The sequence below is a fragment of the Dendrobates tinctorius genome, unplaced genomic scaffold (genome assembly GCF_039654945.1).
Source record: "Dendrobates tinctorius isolate UK_male_01 unplaced genomic scaffold, ASM3965494v1 ptg000089l, whole genome shotgun sequence".
Taxonomy (NCBI): Eukaryota; Metazoa; Chordata; class Amphibia; order Anura; family Dendrobatidae; genus Dendrobates; species Dendrobates tinctorius.
The window spans coordinates 24,749,943-24,756,501 of record NW_027361757.1 but is presented as its reverse complement, the minus strand read 5'-3'; positions in this window follow the sequence as shown (position 1 = coordinate 24,756,501).

Genomic DNA, 6,559 nt, shown 5'->3' with positions numbered 1-6,559 from the left:
CCGGTCAAATTTTGTTTAAATGCAGATTGCACATTTTCTGTTAGTACAATAAACCTCATTTGAATCCAGAAATATAACTGAGTCCATCAGTTATTAGATATATGAAACTGAAATAGCTGTTGCAAAAACCAAAATTGTTATAAAGAAAAAAGGTTAACATTAATAGGGGTGCCCAAACTTTTACATATGACTGTATACACATATAGACGAAACCAAATCAAAAGGGACGTCCTTAATAGTTATGATCTTCTCAAACCAATAGGATAATTGATGTCCCCTGGAACAAACCAGTAATCGTAATAGATGGTATTCTGGAGAGAATAAGAGCCACTCCACTATTAGTTTAAACAGAGCCTGGATTGAAAAACAACAATGAATTAATAAACAATAAAATACAAAAGACAACACAAAAAAATTTATTTAAGAAATAAAATAAAAGTAAAAATGAAAAATAAAAAAAAACCCCAAGAACCCTAGAATAAAAGACACTAATCCTTACAGAAAAGAGCTAAACCCGAAATTTTCATTCAAGCCTAATGGTGTAACCGTCTGGAGTCTATAAATCCAGCGGCTTTCAATTTGTGCCAACTTTTTGAAAAAATCTCCACCTCTCTGACCCATGGATATCTGATCAATAGCTTTTAACTTCAAAAGACTGGAATCAGCATTATGAAAATCCCTGAAGTGCCTTGGTAGAGTTTTTAAAGGCTCATCCCTCTCACTGTTTTTAGATTTCTCAATGTCGCGCACATGCTCCCTTAATCGAATTTTGAATTTGCGGGTTGTCATCCCCACATATATCTTATTGCATGGGCATTGGGCATAATAGACAACCCCAGCAGATGAGCAGGTGAGTCTATGACACTGTGAAGCTAACAAGCTCGGCGTTTATGCTTTATTTATACTAAAGCGCCTCTGTGAGTTTAGCAGAGTACGCTCTGCGCACCTCGGATGACGTTTAACCCGAGCGCAGTATACCGCCATATAGTGAGTCTGCCAATACTCAGCAGCGGTTGTTACACCTACTGCACGGTGGACCCCGGGCGGCGAACGCACTTCCTATTATTTATATTTAGTGCATTCTGCCGTCCCTAACAACAATATTCTAACTTCAAGACTCCTTGTTCCTGATGATCTCTCAAGAAATGATACTTCACACCAATATGCTTGGTTCTTGGATTGACTCTTTCAATCTGAGCAAGAACAAGACATCCTTGATTGTCCTCTTTCAATTTTGTTGGTTCCAACTGTGGTTGTCCTAAGTCTGTCAACAATTGTCTTAACCACAGAACTTCTTGACTTGCATGTGCTGCGGCAACATACTCTGCTTCTGTTGAAGACAGTGTCACAATTGACTGTTTCTTACTTGTCCAACTTTTTGGTCCACCTGAGAGGAAAAAAATATGTCCACTGGTAGATCTTCTGTCAGTTGGATCTCCAGCCCAACCTGCATCAACGTATCCTGTTAAAATGCAATTATCACTTGTGGGTAGTTTGAGCTTAATGTTGCTGGTTCCTTTCAAATAATGCATTACTCTCTTTACAGCATTCCAGTCAGCTTTATTTGGTTTTAACACCTTTCTACTCAGGATTCTTACTGCTGCTGCAATGTCTGGCCTTGTAACATTCGCTAGATACAATAGTTTTCCTATTGCTGTTCTGTACTCTTCATTATTTGGTAACATATTTTTCTCACTATTCATCTCTTTAAGATAATTAGTTTCCATTGGAGACTTTACTGTTTTTGCATCCTTCAATCCAAATTTTTCTGTTATGTCGTGAATCATGTGATTTTGATTCAGTAGGAAACTTCCGTCTTATTCTCTTTCTATCTGTATTCCTAGGTACTGTTTCACATTTCCCAAGTCTTTGATTTCGTAATGTCGCTTCAGGATTTTTAGAATGTTTTCTTTATCCCTTTCTTGTTCAGAACAAATCAAAATGTCGTCTACATATATGAGTACATAAATCCATCTATTCATCAGCCTTTTTGTGTACAAGCATGGATCAGCTTTGCTTCTTTGAAAATTTTCATTTGTAAGCACTTCCGTGATTTTGTCATTCCGCGCTTTAGCTGTTTGCTTTAAACATATATGCTTTTCTGTAGTTTGCAAACTTTGGGTTTCTTTCATCTTTGAATCCTGGAGGTTGTTCCATGTAAATATCTTCTGTTAAATCTCCATTCAAAATGCTGTCTTTACATCCAGATGTATCAGTTCCATCTGTTTCATTGCTGCAACTGTAAGTAAAGTTCTTATTGTAGTATGTTTGACAACTGGAGCAAATGTCTCATCATAGTCTACTCCATATTTTTGAGAATACCCTTTAGCTACAAGTCTTGCTCGGTATCTTTCAGGTGTGCCATCTGTTTGGTATTTTACTTTAAAAATCCATTTACATCCTATGGCTTTTCTTCCTTGTGGAAACCTGTCAGTGTCCATGTATTTGAATCATGCATGGATTTCATTTCTGTTGCTTCTATCCATTTATTAGCTTCTTCTTTAGGGAGTTTAGATATGTCTTCCCAAGAAGTAGGTTCATAAATTTTACTTGTGCTTGTCTTGTATGATAGACGTTTTGGTGGTTCACCTTTGCTTTCTCTCATTGAACGTCTTGGTTCTGTGTCTGTTTGTAGTTGTATTTCTTTATTTTCAGTATTCTGCTCTTCATCAATTTCAACTACTTTCTCATCAGATACTTCTTCAGCTATTTCACTGCTGTTTTACTCATTTTTGTGTCACTTGAAATCATGACATCTTCATTTAGATCCTCAATGAATGTCACACTGTTACTCACCATGACGCTGTGTGTTTTGGGATCTAGGATTCTGTATCCTTTGCAATTTTCACTATATCCAACAAATATTCCCTCCATGGATCTGTTTTGAAGTTTGGAACGTTTTTCTGTTGGAATGAATATAAAAACTTTACATCTAAAAACTATTAAATGATTGAAACTTGGTTTCATACCTTAGTTCATGTGGAGTTTTCTGGAAAAAAGTCTGTAGATATGTAGCTGTCATTGCTGCCTCACCCCAAAATTTCTCTGGTAGTTTGGAATCTGTCAGCATACATCTCATCATTTCTGTCAGAGTTCTGTTTTTCCTTTCTGCTACTCCATTTTGTTCAGGTGTGTATGGAACGGTTTTCTGGTGTTGTATACCATTTTGTCTTAAGTAGTTTTCTATTTTGTGACCTGTAAATTCACCTCCATTATCACTTCTGATGACAATTGGCTTCCTTTGAAATTTGTTACTCGACCTTGTTACATAGTCTACAAGTTTATAAAAAACTTCACTTTTCTTCTTAATTAAGTATGTGACTGTGTATCTTGAGTAGTCATCTATGAAAGTCACCATATATCTATTTCCTCCTGATGTAGTCACTTGCATGGGTCCACAAACGTCAGTATGCACCAAATCAAGTGGTCTTTTGCTTTTCATCTCACTTTCTTTTGGAATAGATATTCTTGTGGCTTTAGATTTTATACAACAATCACATCTTATGGTAATTGAGCAATCTGATATCTTTAGATCTTTTGTCAATTCTTTTCTTTGTAGTTCCCTTATACTGTCAGGGTGTCTGTGTCCTAGACGTCTATGCCACACGTGAATACAGTTCTTGTGATCATGTGTACAAACCTTCATCTGTTCCTTTGGTGTGTCAAGATGATATAATTGTTCATCTGCCTTGACATTGGTTATCGCCTTGTTTCCTGCTAGAATTGCACACTCATTGTCTTTGAATTTTACAGTGAGTCCATTGGCTGTTAAACGCTTCACAGATAACAATCCGCCTTCCAATTTTGAAACATACAACACATTCTGTACAGTATCTTTGAATCTTGTCTGAACTTGTTTGAACAGTTTAGCATACCTTGTCCTATACCTTCTGCGGTTATTTTGCTTCCATCTGCAAGATAAATGGCTTCTTCCTTATCTAAATCAAGATCAGTGAAGAAATTCTTGTCACTTGTCATATGACTTGTTGCTCCTGAATCAATAAACCAACCAAGTGATGATTCCTTGTCTGTTACTTTAAAGGTGCCATTCCAATTATTCTCACATGAATCGGAAATTGTGTTTTTCACTTTCTGTGTATGCTCTCTATGTTGTAATTTTTGTTTTTCTGCTTTCCATATGGTACAGTCTTTCTTTAAATGACCTTTTTTCTTACATCTGAAACATTCTCTTGTCTCTTTATTATAGGGTTTTTTAAATTCTGTAGCTTTAAGAGTGTTTCCACTGTCCTTTTCAGTAGAAGAATCATTTGTCTGTTCTTTTTTTCTCTGATATTCATCTATTAGTCTGGTTTTCACAAAATTTAATGTGATGTCTTTTTCTGGTCTTGTCTCTAGGGCATTTATTAAGGCTGTATACAAATCTGGTAAACTGCACAATAATATTGCTGCTACATGACTTTCTTTAATATCACAAAAAAACCATCAAAATGAGAGTAGCACAAAAAACTGAGGAATTATGCAAATAAACAGATAACTTGCTCAGTGAAGTTCTCCTGTGTACCGGTGGATTCTCAAAAGATACACTCTGCTACATGAGGCACAACAGAAATCCTTCTTTTTGCATGGTTTACAGAACTTGGAATACCAATGTAATAAGTGTGTTGACATCAGTGGAGAGTATGTGGAACAAATGTAAAGTTTCATTTTCCTATCTCATTTCTTTCTGGGTAAAGCCAAAGACTTATCAGCAGTCCCTCAAATATGTATAAAGTATTCCCTATGATTATGCAATTTGTACATACAGTATATAACACTAATTTCTCCATATATCCAGGTGTACCCATCTTTTTATGTTCTTGTTCTTGGGTCCCCTCCTGTTTATTGAAACTAATATATTTATATATGACTGAATATGTATTTTAATTTTGTAAAAATTAAAATAATTTTAGCCCTTCTCAGAAAAGTTTAATTTATCTCAGTGTTAGTGGTTATAGAATAGAGACTGAGTAGTATGGTGGGTAGCATGGGGGACAGTGTAAAGTCACAGCCAGGAGGGGACAGTATGCCAAGGAGATGGAATGTCATGATGATACACAGTAAAGAGACTGGGCCCCATAGAAGTGACACCGTGTCAGACAACAATGTGAAGAGGGGGCCCAGTATAGAAAGGAGAGGGCAGTGTTGAGGGCATGTACCATTACAGGAACAGTGTGTGGGTTGTATTTTGTGCAGGGAATAACAGTGAGGGGCAATTATTTATTCAGGGGTTCAGTGTAGGGCAGATATTTTTATTCATGAGCATTATATAATGACACTGTTATTTCTAAGGGCATCATGTGGGAATGTGCTGCAGAAGATCACAGAAGATGGAAGTCCGCAGAGAATAGCTGTGACTGTGAAAAGACATCATGGTGTCTGTACAAGATGAAGAACAGAAAGAGAAAAAGAGAACGCCTCTAATCAGGGACAACGTCTTCTATTAGATACATGGATGTAAATGTTTACATTTGTGATACTGGCCAATTCTCATATTTTTATTTCTGTTAGGAGCATTAAAGGGTTTGTCCAAGTTTGTGATGAGACTGCAGTCATTCTATGTGACTGCAGATTTCTGAATTCTCACAGTGCGCACTGCATGCTGTCATTTGATTTGCATACATCCGGTCACATGCCAATAAGACATGTGTGGCCTCCTTCAATGAAAATGAATTGAGCGACACTAGACACGTCTAGTTGGAATGTGGCCAGAAGTATACAAATCGCATACATGTGCTCACATAACCATCTACTTTCGCCGCCGGCAGGGTGGAATCCTAAAAGTGTGCACTGCATGCACTGTGAGACTTTAGAAGCCTGTAATTGTAAGAGGAGGAGACAATTCTAGAAAACCTGGGAGTGCTTTCGACTACAGGACTAAATTGGGGGACTCGAGGCCCTCAGAGATCCTACTCACTTGGGGACTGACAAACTAAAAGGGATGTAAAAGGAGGTGACAATGCTTCTGAGAAATCCTGACGTTGTGTATCATTGGTGGGAGAAGGATGCCCATGCTGTTCAGAAGGCTCCATGCGGAACTAACTGCCCAGGAAGAATTTCAGGTGGGATTGATTCACATGCAACACCCAGTCAAATACTACTGATGACAGAGATCCTGAGTATAAAGGGTCTGCACACCAAACTAGTAGTAGACTTTGTATGGAGAACTTATGGCCTAGCGGAAGCAGCTGGCCACCCCTTCTAGGGCCATTGCTTAAACTTGTCTGGATGTTAGTCGAGGTTCTTTATCCATCATCCGCATAATCTTGCTTTGAAATCTCTTGTCAATTTTTCTTTTCCGTTCACATCTAGGGAGGTTAGCCACAGTGCCATGGGCTTTAAACTTCTTGATGACACTGCGCATGGTAGACACAGGAACATTCAGGTCTTTGGAGATGGTCTTGTAGCCTTGAGATTGCTCATGCTTCCTCACAATTTGGCTTCTCAAGTCCTCAGACAGTTCTTTGGTCTTCATTCTTTTCTCCATGCTCAATGTGGTACACACAAGGACACAGGACAGAGGTTGAGTCAACTTTAATTCATGTCAACTGGCTGCAAGTGT